Source organism: Argopecten irradians, chromosome 7 (assembly GCF_041381155.1).
Source record: "Argopecten irradians isolate NY chromosome 7, Ai_NY, whole genome shotgun sequence".
Lineage (NCBI taxonomy): Eukaryota > Metazoa > Mollusca > Bivalvia > Pectinida > Pectinidae > Argopecten > Argopecten irradians.
In genome coordinates this window covers 92,498-109,780 of record NC_091140.1, presented here as the reverse complement: position 1 = coordinate 109,780, position 17,283 = coordinate 92,498, and the positions used below count along the sequence as shown (strand labels likewise).

General features: G+C 32.7%; 1 long non-coding RNA gene across 9 annotated transcripts in view; it reads left to right on the top strand.

Moving 5' to 3' along the window:
- The window catches only part of LOC138326972 (uncharacterized), a 79,702-nt gene extending 64,518 nt beyond the window's left edge, over positions 1-15,184 (top strand). For 2 of the 9 annotated variants that reach the window (XR_011208999.1, XR_011208996.1), the window contains exons 7-17: positions 1,771-2,371; positions 2,886-2,938; positions 3,578-3,980; positions 4,467-4,664; positions 5,091-5,696; positions 6,205-6,257; positions 6,900-7,308; positions 8,348-8,425; positions 8,829-8,927; positions 11,228-11,391; positions 14,775-15,184. This is a non-coding gene — a long non-coding RNA (uncharacterized lncRNA). Of the gene's footprint in view, positions 1-1,770; positions 2,372-2,885; positions 2,939-3,577; positions 3,981-4,463; positions 4,665-5,090; positions 5,697-6,204; positions 6,258-6,899; positions 7,309-8,347; positions 8,426-8,828; positions 8,928-11,227; positions 11,392-14,774 lie in introns of all 9 variants that reach the window. The other 7 variants (XR_011209004.1, XR_011209001.1, XR_011209002.1 and 4 more) reach the window with 7 other exon arrangements.
- The last annotated feature ends 2,099 nt before the right edge of the window (positions 15,185-17,283 follow it).

The window sequence follows — 17,283 nt, the reverse complement described above, 5'->3', positions numbered from 1 at the left end:
AGAAAGAAAGAAGAGAGAAGAAAGAAAGAAAGAAAGAAAGAAAGAAAGAAAGAAAGAGAAAGAAAGGAGAAAGAAAGAGAGAAAGAAGAAAGAGGAAGAAAGAAAGAAGAAAGATAGAGGAAGAAAGAAGAAAGAAAGAGAAAGAAAGACAGAAAGAGAGAAGAAAGTCTCTAATGTCAACGTGTGATGAATGAAAGCCCCCCTGCGAGGGGACATATGTTTATATTTAAAAGGCTGACCCCAAGGCCCCAACCTTGGCAGTCTTCAAATGTTCTGGGGTATTAAAAAATTTTATGAAAAAAAGAAAAAAAAACCAAAAAAAAAAAAAAAAAAAAAAAAAAAAAAAAAAAAAAAAAAAAAAAAAAAAAAAAAAAAAAAAAAAAAAAAAAAAAAAAAAAAAAAAAAAACCAAAAAAAAAAAAAAAAAAACAAAAAAAAAAAAAAAAAAAAAAATGTAAATAAAATGTAAATAAAAAAATGAATTTGTAATAATTGTTTAAAATATTTTCATATTTTCAGGATAGCGATACCAAGAAGATAGTGGCAGTGACACCCGATAGCAGACGTTCCATGATAGCGACCTTTAGTAATAAGCAGAGCTTCATTAAGGTATATTCCCTATAAAACTACCATTACCAAAATTGTAAAATTAATTTCAGTTCTATTGCAAATGTGCATGTTTTGCAAACCATCATCAGATAGTCGCTGTTCAATTCGCTTTTCATCTGTGGTCAAGCGTTTGTCAGTCCTTTTGTCCATTAACAATTATTCCCCTAGGGCCCTAGTTGTGCATATAGCATTTTGGGAACGAACTGTTAACAAGATGGCCGACAGGCCGCCATCTTGGATTTTGATTATTGAAGTTTGTTACTGCTATTTCTCAGAAAGTACTGAAACGATCTGTCTCAAATTTCATATTTAGGTTCCCCTAGGACCTTAGTTGTGCATATTGCATTTTGATACCAATTGATGAACAAGATGGCCAACCGGTAGCCATCTTGGACTTTGATAATTGAAATTTGTTACTGCGATATATCTCAGTAAGTAATGAAATGATCTTTCTCAAATTTTATATGAAGTTTGTAGAAAAAGTTTGAAAAGCAGAGAAAAGATCCATCTTTCCATTGTCAGATGTAAATTATTCTTGGGTGGCCGCCAAGATCCCTCTGGGATCTCTTGTATTGATATGAAACTGGCGCATTGTTTGAAATCAGCTGATCGATGAATGAGAATTGTTGTATTCATAGTGTATTCATAGTGTTTTCATAGGCAAATGTTTGTTTTCATCAGTTGCTTGATTCATATAGTGACGAAACACTCGGAATGTAAATATAAACAGGTGGTCATTACAACCAATTTGGGGCCCTTTAGTTTTTTTTTTGAGTCTGTTAATTTGTCATATTTCCATATTAAAGTTTTTGAGCAAGTTTCTATTTTGTCTCTTGTTTAAAGCTTAAGTCATCATAAATGTTTATGATTTTCCTAATGTGTATGGATGCTGAACGTGATAATACAACCAATTTGGGGCCCCTTGACGGGGCTAAAATGACCAATCGTTAGGCACATTAGACAGGTGGTCATTATGCACAGTGTCTTTATGTAGTAAAAACGCACAAGGAGTCTAAAAACCGGTGTTTATAGACAGGCAGTTGTTATATAGGGATTGAATGTATTTTTCTTATTTTCATAGCGGCTATGAATAGCAGAATATTTATTATATCCTATGTTTACAACCATACTAATGATATCACTATTTTGACCCAAATAACAGCTCCAGCATCTGGACCTTTTGATCCATCAGGATAGTGACAACCATCAGGATTTGATTGAAGAATGGTTCTATGACAATCGCAATCAATTTCATTGTTTTTGTCTCTAACAGCGGCGCTCGCTCGAAAAGGATAAACGAAAAAAACTAGAGTGTTCTGATATAGGGCGGGATTACTTTTCTAGACGGAAAGACAGAAAATAGGTAATTTGTCCCCGTAATTATCGGTAACCTTTCCGACTTATAGTTAACGTAGACACTTTAAAGGGTAGTGCTGTGCTGTTGGGGACAACTGCATTGATTTGACTGTGCAATTGCTGTAGAACCTTTGTCCTTCAATCAGAAAATGGAACTGTCATCACAAAAAGACCGCCTGGACTACCATTGGGGCACCTGTGACCAAAATCCACAAGTCAAGGCTTGAAAGTCGGCTTCCAGTGCCAAATGAAGCGGAAAATTCAGATTCAAAAATTGCAACACAACATTTACTCAATAAGTATCTACTGAACAAGAAGATGGTTATCGGATCGCAAAAAAGACAAGCCTGTAGTCTGTAACAATGGAGAACACATGAAGACTCGAGGGAAGGAAAAATAACGAACAGGTAGGTCAGATTTTGCTAATGAGGAGGAATGGGTTAGGAAATGTGAAAATTACATTAACGAAGGAATGTCAATGAACAAAGCACAGGTGAAAATGGAGGGAAAATGAAACTTGTTGAAATGAACATGTTTGACACAAAAGGTTTGGTCCTATTATCAAATACATTATTCAGTAAGAAATAATGTGACAGAAGTCATTGATGTTGGAATCATTATAATGAATATCTGAATAAAAGTATTGAAGATCTTTAAGTTTCAGTTGTCATTCGAAGCCAATATGAATGCCGACTGGACAGAGACAAATTCCATGAAGAGTGTACTTAATGTTTCATGTTGAATTGTCTAGGATTGTCTCCCCCTTGTTTAATATCAATATTCCCTGTTTCTGGTCAAAGAGATTATCAAATATACACTCAATATTAAACAAAAAACTTATCAATACCATTTCAATAATTGATATATGATAATTGCAGTAAATCCATTACATTGTCAATTCACAATTTTCTTTTTTCATAGTTTGATATCGAGTCCTGAAGAATCTGGTTAACAGATCAAGTCCATAATTACAGGTAGGATATATCCATTTCCATGTGGTGTATTTTTCTTCTGACAGGTAAATAAACTGAATTATCATTTCTGTTAATTACAGTAAGATTTGGTGAACAAAATCTGTTACTTCTTCAGTCTCTGCTTTCTTTCTAATCATCACTTGTAATGTGGTCATTTAAGATATGATTCTATTTCTAAATATATAGAATATGTTACTATAATTACAAGATTTTAACACACATGTGTTTCTCTCCAAACTGAACATTGACCATAATCGCTATCAGCAGTTCCTTTCCTGAGTACCTGTGCACTTAATTTTTCTGAGTGCATGTGTACTTACTGTTTCCTCTTCAATTATTTTATTGTAACAGACAGACTCTGTAAAACCTGTTTCAGGTTAAACCTGTTTCAGAGCCTGCTGATTGTATATTCAAGGTCTATCAGTTTTATATATTTATTGTGTATGTTGGGCAATCCATGTAGATGTACAGTGTGAATTATGTAAAGAAATTTAAAAATTTGTTTCTGACATGGAGAGGTATTCAAGGTATGAAGTTTATGAAAATTTTTATCAATTTTTGATGGGGAATACTACACAAGATGGCACCCCCTACCTAAAAGTTTAGCAAGATGATACATCTTAAAAAGATTTTTCACAGGTATGTGAGATGACCTTCTTAAAAATCAGTGATGGGTGACCAGACTTGAAAACTTCATGGAACCTGGGAAGTGGCAAACGTTAACATGGTTGACTGTAGGAAATCATTTGGTTCTGCAGTCTCTTTAGGATGACAACCAGATATTGGATCAGTGTGGATCTTAACTACAAGAAAACATTTCATGGAGGTATTTTGGCAAAATTTAGAGCAGAAATTATTTTCAAGAGAACAGGATGTGGGAAACCGACACCTTTTTTAGATTGTGGAGAGGAGCTTTGGACCAAAGTGGTTACAAATGGACATAGGATGACCAAGCAAGTGCATCGTGTGGCTCATGATGGTCAAGTACAGATGGTTTAAGGACAATTTCACGCAAAAGGTCATTGACTGCAACATTTGAGAGGTCAGTCATCACTGCCACAAGAATTATAATTAAGTTTTAATACTCAACATATAGTTAGCCAGACCCACAATGCAAACCAGGCCAATGCAAACCAGGCCACAAATCATTAGCTGAGCTTCAGAGCCAGTGTTTAAGTTGTCATCGTCCTATATATCTTCTATGATAGATGTGATAGGTAGGTGTGTGTTATAGTTGTCATCGTCCTATATATCTTCTTTGATAGGTCTGTGTTAAAGTTGTCATCGTCCTATATATCTTCTATGATAGGTGTTATAGGTAGGTGTAACAAATATTGTGTTTTGATGTTATGGTCACATGATGCAGTCTTCTTTAGACTTCCAAACATTCTAAACAAACTCAGGTGACCGTTAGGCCCATTATAGCCTCTTGTTATTATAGTGTAATGATAAAGATTTTCCAAAGAATGGATCTTTTTATTTATTTGCTTTATTTATCATACAATATGTTTTTCATCGTAAAAAGCAGGATAGTGGCCACCAGCAGGATAAAGACAACTATCAGGATAGTGGCATACAGCAAGATAGTGGCAACCACCAGGATAGAGACAACCACCAAGATAGTGACAACCATCAGGATATAGAGACAACCACCAGGATAGTCATTATTGATAAAAGATGGCAGATGTTCCTTGTGACCATTAGTGATGAACAGAGCTCCATTCAGGTACATTTACTATTAAAACTCAAATGAAAAGTTATATTTGAATTGTAAAATTAAACTGCAGTGTTATTGCAGTCTCTATGTGCCCCCTCCCCCCTTCACTCCCAACCAAATCCATTCCACTCCACACTATTACAAATCCATATCACTCCACACTATGACGACTGGAAGAGAAGTGGTGAAATCAAATTCCCTTGACAAGAAAAAATTATTCATTTTCAAAATACATCAAATATTTAAGTTGGCATATAGGTCTGGAATAGAGGAAAAATAGGTTAAGTGAAGTATTTGAGAAAAAAAAAATTAAACAAATCCTATTCTTAATAGAACATTAAGTATGAAAATAGACAATGCATTGTCTGATCTTATTTATTATATCCTATGTTTACAACCATACTAATGATATCACTATTTTGACCCAAATAACAGCTCCAGCATCTGGACCTGTTGATCCATCAGGATAGCGACAACCATCAGGATTTGATTGAAGAATGGTTCTATGACAATCGCAATCAATTTCATCGTTTTTGTCTCTAACAGCGGCGCTCGCTCGAAAAGGATAAACGAAAAAAACTAGAGTGTTCTGATATAGGGCGGGATTACTTTTCTAGACGGAAAGACAGAAAATGAGTAATTTGTCCCCGTAATTATCGGTAACCTTTCCGACTTATAGTTAACGTAGACACTTTAAAGGGTAGTGCTGTGCTGTTGGGGACAACTGCATTGATTTGACTGTGTGATTGCTGTAGAACCTTTGTCCTTCAATCAGAAAATGGAACTGCCATCACAAAAAGTCCGCCTGGATTACCATCGGGGCACCTATGACCAAAGTCCACAAGTCAAGGCTTGAAAGTTGGCTTCCAGTGCCAAATGAAGCGGAAAATTCAGATACGAAAATTGCAACACAACATTTACTCAATAAGATGAGTATCTACTGAACAAGAAGATGGTTATCGGATCGCAAAGAAGACGAGCATGTAGTCTGTAACAATGGAGAACACATGAAGACTCGAGGGAAGGAAAAATAACGAACAGGTAGGTCAGATCTTGCTAATGAGGAGAAATGGGTTAGGAAATGTGAAAATGACATTAACGAAGGAATGTCAATATACAGGTGAAAATGAAGGAAAAATGAGTTTTGTTAAAATGAACATGTTTGACAAAAAGGTTTGGCCCAATTATCAAATACATTATTCAGTAAGAAATAATGTGACAGAAGTCATTGATGTTGGAATCATTATAATGAATATCTGAATAAAAGTATTGAAGATCTTTAAGTTTCAGTTGGCATTCAAAGCCAATATAAATGCCGAGTGAACAGAGGCAAATTCCATGAAGAGAGTACTTAACGCTCCATGTTGAATTGTCTAGGATTGTCTCCCCCTTGATTAATATCAATATTCCCTGTTTCTGGTCAAAAAGATTATCAATTATATACTCAATATTAAACAAAAAAAACTAATCAATACCATTTCAATAATTTATATATGATAATTGCAGTAAATCCATTATATTGTCAATTCACTATTTTCTCTTTTCATAGTGTGATATCAAGTCCTGAAGAATTTGGTTAACAGATCAAGTCCATAATTACAGGTAGGATATATCCATTTCCATGTGGTGTACTTTTCTTCTGACATGTAAATAAACTGATTTATCATTTTCTGCTTATTACAGTAAGATTTGGGGAATAAAATCTGTTACTTCTTCAGTCTCTGCTTTCTTTCTAATCATCACTTGTAATGTGGTCATTTAAGATATGATTCTATTTCATTTTATATGGAATTTGTTGCTATAATTTCAAGACTTTAACATAGGACATGTGTTTCTGTCCAAGCTGACCATCAACCATAATCTCTATCAGCAGTTCCTTTCCTGAGTACCTGTGCACTTAATTTTTCTGAGTGCATGTGTACTTACTGTTTCATCTTTAATTAGTTTAATGTAGCAGACAGGCTCTGTAAAACCTGTTTCAGGTAAAACCTGTTTCAGAGCCTGCTGATTGTATATTCAAGGTCTATCAGTTTCATATGTTTATTGTGTATGTTGGGCAATACATGTAGTTGTACAGTGTGAATTATGTAAAGAAATTTAAAAATTTGTTTCTGACATGGGGAGGTATTCAAGGTATGAAGTTTATGAAAATTTTGGTCAATTTTTGGTGGGAATACTACACAAGATGGCACCCCCTACCTAAAAGTTTAGCAAGATGATACATCTTAAAAAAATTATTCACAGGTATGTGAGATGACCTTCTTAAAAATCAGTGATGGGTGACCAGACTTGAAAACTTCATGGAACCTGGGAAGTGGCAAACGTACGCGTTAACATGGTTGACTGTAGGAAATCATTTGGTTCTGCAGTCTCTTTAGGATGACAACCAGATTTTGGATCAGTGTGGATCTTAACTACAAGAAAACATTTCATGGAGGTATTTTGGCAAAATTTAGAGCAGAAATTATTTTCAAGAGAACAGGATGTGGGAAACCGACACCTTTTTTAGATTGTGGAGAGGAGCTTTGGACCAAAGTGGTTACAAATGGACATAGGATGACCAAGCAAGTGCATCGTGTGGCTCATGATGGTCAAGTACAGATGGTTTAAGGACAATTTCACGCAAAAGGTCATTGACTGCAACATTTGAGAGGTCAGTCATCACTGCCACAAGAATTATAATTAAGTTTTAATACTCAACATATAGTTAGCCAGACCCACAATGCAAACCAGGCCACCAAATCATTAGCAGCTTCAGAACCAGTGTTAAGGTTGTCATCGTCCTATGTATCTTCTTTGATAGGTGTGATAGGTAGGTGTGTGTTAAAGTTGTCATCGTCCTATATATCTTCTTTGATAGGTGTGATAGGTAGGTGTGTGTTAAGGTTGTCATCGTCCTATATATCTTCTTTGATAGGTGTGATAGGTAGGTGTGTGTTAAAGTTGTCATCGTCCTATATATCTTCTTTGATAGGTGTGATAGGTGATAGGTGTGATAGGTAGGTGTGTGTTAAGGTTGTCATCGTCCTATATATCTTCTATGATAGGTGTGATAGGTAGGTGTGTGTTAAGGTTGTCATCGTCCTATATATCTTCTTTGATAGGTGTGATAGGTAGGTAGTGTGTTTTAAGTTGTCATCGTCCTATATATCTTCTTTGATAGGTGTGATAGGTAGGTGTGTGTTAAGTTGTCATCTCTATATGTCATCGTCCTATATATCTTCTATGATAGATGTGATAGGTAGGTGTGTGTTAAGGTTGTCATCGTCCTATATATCTTCTTTGATAGGTCTGTGTTAAAGTTGTCATCGTCCTATATATCTTCTATGATAGGTGTGAAAGGTAGGTGTGACAAATATTGTGTTTTGATGTTATGGTCACATGATGCATTCTTCTTTAGACTTTATCTATGTTTTTCTTAAGACGCAAACACCTTTGGTTATTTTATACAAAAGGACTCTGGAGGTTCCCTTCATGCAACACTAAATATTTCTTCATGGTTAAATCTGTTTCTGTCTGGAATTGTCTCCCCTTGATTAATATCAATATCCTCAGTTTCTTTCTGATCAAACAGATTATCAAATACATACTCAATATGAGACAAACACTCATCAATACCATTTCAGTTATTAATATATGATAACTGCTAAAAATCAATTTCAATGTCAATTCACTGTTTATCTTTTTTTCAGTTTGTCTGCGGCTTGATGTTTGAGGCTGGTATTTGAGTTAAGAAGAATTTGGTAAACAGAAAAACTTCATGATTACAGGTAGGACATATCTGTCTAGTGTATTTTACTTCTGAGGTAAAAACTGAATCATCATTTTCTGCTAATTACAATAACATCTGGTGAACATATCCTTTCTAGTAAAATCTGTTACTTTCTTCAGTCTCTGCTTTAATCATCACTTGTAATGTGGTCATATAAAACAAGATTCTATTTCTTATTATGTAGAATGTTGCTATAATTACAAGCTTTATTCTTTTAATCTGTGGTCCATGTTCATCCTTCCTTTTGTCCATTAACCATTCTCAAAAAGAAGACAAGGAATTTAATAGTAACTGTGAATTTTGATAGAAACTTTAACATAAAACAATGTATTGGCTGGTTTAAATCAGCATATATGTTTTCCACCATACTGAATATTTTCACTATTTCTCCTCAATGGCAGCTCCAGCATATAGCCTCTTTTGGTGCCTTGTGAGGATCTTGACTAAGTTTTAGTTTGGTGACTATTGCTGGCAATCCAAAATGGTAAATATCTCAAAAGGTAAGTGACAACTTTAAGAATAGTGACAACATCTGGATATTGACAATCATCAGCATATTGAGTCAGTGACATCATCAGGATTTCAATTTCAATTTTTTCAATTTCAACAATATTTTATTGATATTATGTACATCAATAGGATCAGACATCAGGTTGCGCCTATTTAAGTCCTCTCCAGATCTTATTTTAAAGTATAAACATGAATTCATTCTGCAATTAATTAATACATATATTTATATATACAAATAAATTGAATTAATTACAGTATAGTGATAATAATATTAATAATTACTAATTAAAGGGGGATAACTCCAATTTTATTTTTTATAGAAAATGTTTCAGAACAAGTTTAGTTATTTGGATTTCATATTCCTAGTGATTGTAGTTTTTGGATAGGGATAAGAATCATGCTCATTTATTGACAGACTAAAATACATACACACCATGAGATATTAGGCCAAAAAGTCCCCGTGCTTATGCACCTTTGGAATATATGTATGAAAGTCTGACAACAAATGAGCATTTTGTCTTCAGTTGAATATAAAAAAAAAAAAAAAAATGGTAGGAGATTGAATCATCAGGATAGCAACAACAGATGGCAAGCATACCTTGATAGGGACCATTTGTTATATTTTAATTGTAAAGTTCTATTGGGAAAACATGATCAATATAGGTTATCTTGACTTAATATTAAAATGTATTCTGTTAAATAATCTTAAATATTTTTCATTTGCATTTCCAACACCCCTACCACCATTCCCAATCCCACCCAGTGACATCTTAATCCAGGACAACAGGAAGAGATGTGGTAGAATCGAAAATGTTTTTTTATAAGAAAAATATCCATTATCAAAATATATAGAATATTTATAAGAGGAAGGATAGGTTTCTTTGAAGTATTTGAAAAAAAAATTCTTTGACAAAGTTAACTACATAATAACAATGGATTGACTGGTTTTATTGATTTTGAATTATAATCATTATGATGGCTATGGACAATCATTTAAAGGAGCAAAATAATGGATTTTGAAAATTTAAAGAGGCCCAATGAGCCAAAATAGCAACGCTAAGGTTTTGATGCAAATATTTTACACTTCTATAATGATTTCTATAATGATTTTGAATTATAATTGTATAAATGGAACCTGAATTAAATTAACAAGCGTCCAGAGGCGAGCTTTTTTTTATGTCACCTGATACAAAGTCTCAGGTGACCTATTCTAATCGCCTTTTTTATGTTGTCTGTTGTACGTCTAATATGTCCTTAAACAATTTACATTTTCGACTTCTTCCACACTACATTTTTTTATTTTTTATTATTTAGGTCTAGAATTGTAGACACAAATCCAATCCTGTTTAGTACAATCTAATTGCATTATCGATCGTTTAGCTGTTTCTCAAATATTCACGTGTCGATCTAACGTATACAAGAATCTAATATTGGAATATTTTTTGTTATTAAACAATTAAAATCGATTTACAACTTCGAAAATAATTACTTGTGGTTCGTTTTAAGTGTAAATAATTTACGTATTTATCAAGTAACGAAACGATATCTATTTGCCTATTCACATACATATGTGTGAGGTCAAACGGAGGTGCAAAATGTCATCTCCGCCTATTCGAATACTCCGGTTATTTGTATATTATCTTCTGGAAAATGACCTATGCATATAAGCGGAATCCTCTGTACTTCAATTTCAATGAATTTTCGCTCAAACCTTCTAGGGCATAAGGCCAATCAAAATTGTGAATTAGATGGTCCACACCCTCAGGGGGCTGTGGGAGGGGCCAAAAGGGGTAAAATTGACTAAAAGTCTTATTCTTCACTCACAGATGTGGTAGAACCAAATACTTTTCATAGATACTCTTTATAAAAATTGTGAATTATATGACCCTGGGGTCTCTCATTTTCCCTTGGGGAGGGGGTTAAGTTTATTATAGTTTATATAGGGAAAATACATTTTGAGCATTATTTGGTTATTTGTAATTTATAATATATAATTTGTAATGTAATTAATTGAAACTTCGTCAAATTTTGTCAGAATTATCAGTATAAGATGGTCATTGAATAATTTTAACAAATTTCCATGACGGACCCCCTGGGGCCTTAGGGGTGGGGTCAAATAGGCTAAACTTCAAAAATTTGGGGAGGGAGTTAAGTTTACCATAGTTTATATGGGGAAAACACATTTTTGAGCATTATTTGGCCTCTTGTTATTATATTGTAATGATAATGATTTTCCAAATAATTTTTTTTTTATTTATTTGCTTTATTTATCATACAATATGTTTTTCAGTTCAAGATGGCTAATAAGCAGGATAGTGACAACCACCAGGAATTAGAGACAACCACCAGGATAGTGACAACCACCAGGAATTAGAGACAACCACCAGGATAGTGACAACCAATGGCAGACGTTCCTTGATAGTGACCATTAGTGATGAACAGAGCTCCATTCAGGTAATAATAATAGTCTTTATTTCCTCTGAAGATTACTGAAGATTACAATATCACATTATAATAATGTTTGTGTAAATAAAGTCATAATATGCTATTTTAAAATTATGAGAAAAATATTTTGCAAAACAATTTGTTAATAAACATGTAGTAGTAAGTACATCTGTTTTATGTTACATTCAGTCAGATTATAGAGTTATTGACAAATGAATATTCAAGTAAATGGTGAATATATAACTTTGTTAATAATATATACAATCACAATTTAATAGATTAGTTATTGTAGACAGAGAACATGTCGTAGATATTTATTACACAGACAAAATTTTGGGAGGCCGCAGTATATTAAGCGTTGTGCCATTTAGTAACTTTTTATAGTGCTATCTCACTGGAGCATCTCACTAAAGATACCAAACAAGCACACCCAACCTTTTACATTATACTGACAACGTCAAACCAGTCCTCCCACTCTCTTTACCACTTTATAGACTATAGTGCCAGGGGTCAAAAGAGGGCTTGTGTCAAGGGAGACTCGGGAAGAAGCATTGTAGCACATTTATTCATTCAAAAGAAGAAAACCTACTTTTTCATCAAAACAGAAACTTCCATAATTTAAAAGTAATGTTTAGTTTGATAACACAATCATATTAATATTGCAGAAGATGAAATTCTAAATTCTTTTCTCTGCTTTTATTTTCCAATTATACAATTTCATGTAGTAGTATTTTCCAAATAATGAAGAATTTTAGATAATAACAATAAAGACATGTTTGTTAAAGATGCTCCACCGCCGACAGAGCATAAGTGATATTCATCATTCGAACAATAATTTGTGTTTAATCGTGTATATATATGCCTAATTAACACTAAAAAGAATATGAAATAATTTATTTCGCCTATGGTGCATGCGCAATCAGTACTTCATTTCATATAGAATATAGTGCCACGGATTTTTTTCGGGATGCAATTAATTCTTTTTCAATATTTTTAACTTGAAGTAAAATTAGAAGCTCAAACTTTTCAATGGCGGTAATGGTGTAAAGTAAGTAACTTTTGTGACTGAAGAAAAATACTAAATCGTCTGCTCCTGTTTTTGATAGTGAAAAAAATACCAGTTATTAGCGGTGGAGCATCTTTAATGTGATGTTTTAGTCTATAAGAGCCAGTAGGATCATTTTTAGCTCTTACATTAACCAGTATATTTTTGAAAATCATTTTTATAATGAATAATCTTCCAAATGTCCTGCATAATCTATCTTATGCAAAGTTTGAAGATAGCCATTGCAGTAAAAAAACTATCTGATATGATGTCTTGTTTTTTGAGCAATTGTAACTTGTTTTCCAAATTTTGTTTTATAGTATTTATTTTAAGAATATAGAAAAGTGAAGTTCTTTAATCCTTATACTAACTCTACAAGACATTGACGAAAAACCTCCCAACTGACAGGACACAAACGACTTGACTGGACCGACATGGGAGGCGCGTACGAACTGACCCTATCATTAAAACTACTAATTCACATTCTCACTACAAAGGACTTCTTTCCTATATTCTGTAGTTGATAATATAACCATAGATTTCAAAATTGTATATATTATTGTTTAGTGATTAATTTGTAATTTTGATTAAATAAAGTAAGTTAATTGAAAACGAAAAAAGTAAATTGAAAATATTTTATTGGAAATAAGTGTTAATTTCAATTTTTTTTCTTTTACAAATACTGGTTTGAGCTATTATGACCATCTGTCTTGTAGACCAGAATATAGCTTTTCTTATGCTAAAATAAATTTTTCCAAGAAAATCATGGTAATACAATAATCATTGAATTATCAACATGATGGAAATTTTGATAGAAAACCAAAATGTAGCAAGAATTATAACATTATGTCATTGATTACGATTTTCAATTAAGTAGTTATCTTCCTTTTAGATATCACCTAGATGTCAATATTTTCAATCCTAAATTTATAACAGCGTTTAATCAATATGTAGTGAACAAAAAATCACAAACTTAGATTATGGAGGTTATAACTGTTATTTTCAAAATATTAAGTACATTTGATTTATGAATAATTTCAAAAGATGCACCATGTTCAGCATAATTACATGCTTGCATTGAGGCATCTGTAAATAATCAAGCGTCTACACGAAACAAACCATAAATTGTCTACCTTATCATGACCCTGCTATCTTAAGGAATCAATTTTATTTGTTTTCAATATTCTTTAGAGCGAGACTGTATCATGGTAATTTAATTTGCAATGAGTGATCATTTTGAGGCAGGTTCCATACAGTACTAGAACAGTATCTGAAATAGGAATTTCAGTGGTACATATTCACCGGATCTCTTGATAATTGAACTATTTTGTTCAATTGGCACTGTCTCCACAATATTATTATACAAATTTAAACGTTCTAAATTAGAAAATGTTTTGTCGAAGTACTGTCCCACAATCTATAAAGCTTATTATTTTGTTTCAAAACTATTGGGTTTTCATTTTAATGAAGCTAAAAATAATTTAAATTTTTAACAAAAATAGCTGAAAAAAATAACAACTTTTGTATCCGTATGAAAAAATTCAGCACACTGACCCTCTATTTTCATGATTGTTTTAGAAACAGCAACTTGTTATCTTTTGACCTGCACTTTTTGCTGTGAAGTGCTGAATCTGTGAAAATTGTAAAAAAAAAAACATTTTTATCTTCAAAATTTGGCAGGTAAAGGGGCAATTTTCAAATTCTAAATTCTTTTCCTGTTTTCGGATTGTATAAGTTCTGCAAAAAATTAACATGCTTAGTCTTTCATAATAATATTTAATTATAGAATGAACTTATATAATTAAATGCCACTGCACTAATTCACATCAAATAAGTATCCGATTCATGCAATGTAAAAGCTCAAAATCAAGCACACTATCATATTCCTTTTATTCCATTGTCAACTTTGATATGAACTCCCTTTTCCAGAAATCTATATTAGAAAAACAGTTAAGTCATCAGAAAAAAAACAATTTTTCACCAGAGCATCCTTAAAAGCTTTAAAATATTTCAATACAATGTACCTAATTATCAGATCATGGTAATATTAGAATGTCAGTGGTCTGAAGTCTGTGGGAAATATGGCTTTTTGATTGACATTCGGACAAATCGCAAATTTCTGGATTTCTATAAATTCCAGATGTAAGGTGTGATATCTAGTTCTATATATACAGTCATTATAATTTAATCGTCAGAATGTTTGTTTTATAGTAAGTTGCATGTGTTCATGTTCAATTTCAAACAATTTTATTGGCAATTACCAGGTATCAGAGACTTACAATATCAAAGTGATTTGACAGCATTGTCTATATTTGTGCAGGAACTAATGATGTTTTTTCTGTTGTAGAATTTGGAATGATTTCTGTGTATATAAGTTGCAATGTTTTAAACTTGGTGTAGGATCCTAGAGGACCAGCATACATTGGACCAAACATTACGGAGATGTCCTATTTTGGAGGTTACAGTGTTAATACAGCATCTACAGATGTTTCTAAATGTCCACTGGATGTTTCTTGTGTAAAGACTATTTAATAAAGATGATCTTATTCGGTCATATTTTTGTTTTCGCGGTCATCTTAAATCCAGTATTTGAAATCTTAAGCATTGAGTACTGGTGCACCTCCTGCTAACCTGCACTGCAGGATTTTTCAGGTTGGGTGGCTCGCTTGGTTTCACAAAAGCCCTTGGGACTCAGATATGTACATTATACTCATCCACTAATACCAATCCAGCAGCCTAATACAGCGTTCAAAAGAATGTCAGTCTTGTGTTCTTATTTTAATTAAAATATTTAGAAATGAAATAATTTATGTTCGGAAAAGGTACGAAGCAGAACATACATTTATGTATCTTGTCTATACTGTTGGGGTAACCTCTTTGACCAAAATTAATTTAGAAGTTAAAGACATTTGTTTTTAAGTATTCAGTGTAATCTTGATCCTTATAAATGAATGCCGTGTGTAATCCATGTTAACAGTTCATCTCCCTGTTTTGCCATCTGTGCAGTGAGAGTAAACCAACACGCTAATTATGATGACGGCGGCAAACATTATTTGAGGACTCGCATTACGAAAATCAACATTTATTTTGAATTCGAGACAAAATTTGCCACGTCAATTTTAAAGTGAATTGTCTGGTAAAGGAAAACAAAAGTCGGTAAAAATAGTGTTGATATATCCAGTACAATTTCTTATGAAAAATAAAAATAAAATTTCACGTCAAAATTGATCTTCATGCAAAGAATTTATATAATAGGAGTCTTTTTTTCAAATTTTGCAGTCTTAAAGGTCCGAGTATATTTCTCCTTTATGTGAAATTTTTATCTATTTTGCCTTTGTAAAAAAAGGAAGAAAGGGTCTAAAAAGATAATTTCTAACAATATTTTGGTTACATGTATGTGTCAAGGGGACCCATGTATCCAACTTTTGAGCGTATTTTTGATTTTTTAAATTATTTTTTTGGTAATAAAAAAGGATTCATTCTTTATGTTATATCCATTTTTAATATATTTGCTAAATTAGTTTGACAACAATGTGATTTTGTAGAAAACATTTCAAATTTGTGACAGGATAAATGTTTTGAGTTTGCTTCACATATTTGGCATGGTATCGATTTTTGTACACACTTTTAAATTAGTTAAAAAATACTGGCCGTGGATATGATCTTTAAGCAGATACTTAAAAAATAGAAATAGAAAGTAGCTTTTCAAATGCTAAAATGTAACCAATGAGATTTTTTTCTAAATAGTCAACACTAGGCGACATTAAATTCAAGCTTGTTCATAGGTCCCTAATAATACACCTATCTTAACATACAATTCTGAAATATGGTATGCTGACTTTTACAGTAAAATTGCAAATGCAAATAAAAGAGTGCGTGTGAATAATTTGACGATTTTTCAAAAATAGATAAAACAGCACTTGAACAAAAAATTTGCAAAATGGCCCTTGGGGTTGGAAAGTATGCAGTAAATGTTGCTTCCAGGGCTGAATTAGGACAATATACACTAGACTGTTTCATTAATACTCAAGCATTGTGTTATTTGGCTAGAATATCACAAGATGACATTGATAATTTTGTAGAAGAAGCTTTGAAGGTCAGTAAAAAAATTCATGAAAGTGGATCATATTCGTGGTTTTCCTACATATCAAGTATTATCAATGAAAATAACATCACATTTGACATTAAAAGTTGAAATTTCAGTAGGAAGGAACAACTCGGATTAAAACGGTCATTTGAAAATCTATACAGTGTAGATTTGACATTATCTTCTCAAGCAAAATGCAGCTTTTAGATTGTAGTAATAAACTATTTCTATACAGTAAACTTAAACAAAACTAGAAAGGGGAATGTTATCTTTCTTTTGCAAAATTTTAAATTTCGAAAATTACTGGCAAAACTTAGGACCAGCAATCATAACCTAGAAATTAACGCTGGTAGGACAAAAAAGATACCTCGCCAGAACCGGTAATGCATATTTTGCCATCATCGGGTTTACATTAAATTCTACTGAAAGAACAACTTTCTTGTCTAAATACCAAATTAACTCTATGTTCACAGACTTTGAAAATTTAGTAAAGTTATTGTCATTTAATGAACCACATCATGCCAGCTTTCCTAAGTATCGCACCAAAACATAGTATTGTAAGATAACTAACTGTGTATTCTCTATATATTCCGGTATATATATGTCACTGTAACAAGGGCATGTCACAGATTCCATTTCATGATTTTGAAAGTAAGTGTATATAATTATACATGGAATAAATAAATGTATGTCCTTGTGATAGAATAAAATATATATAAAAAAAAACAATGAGCCGCAAAGTGTGGCATTTTCCCCGCGCCCCGCAGTT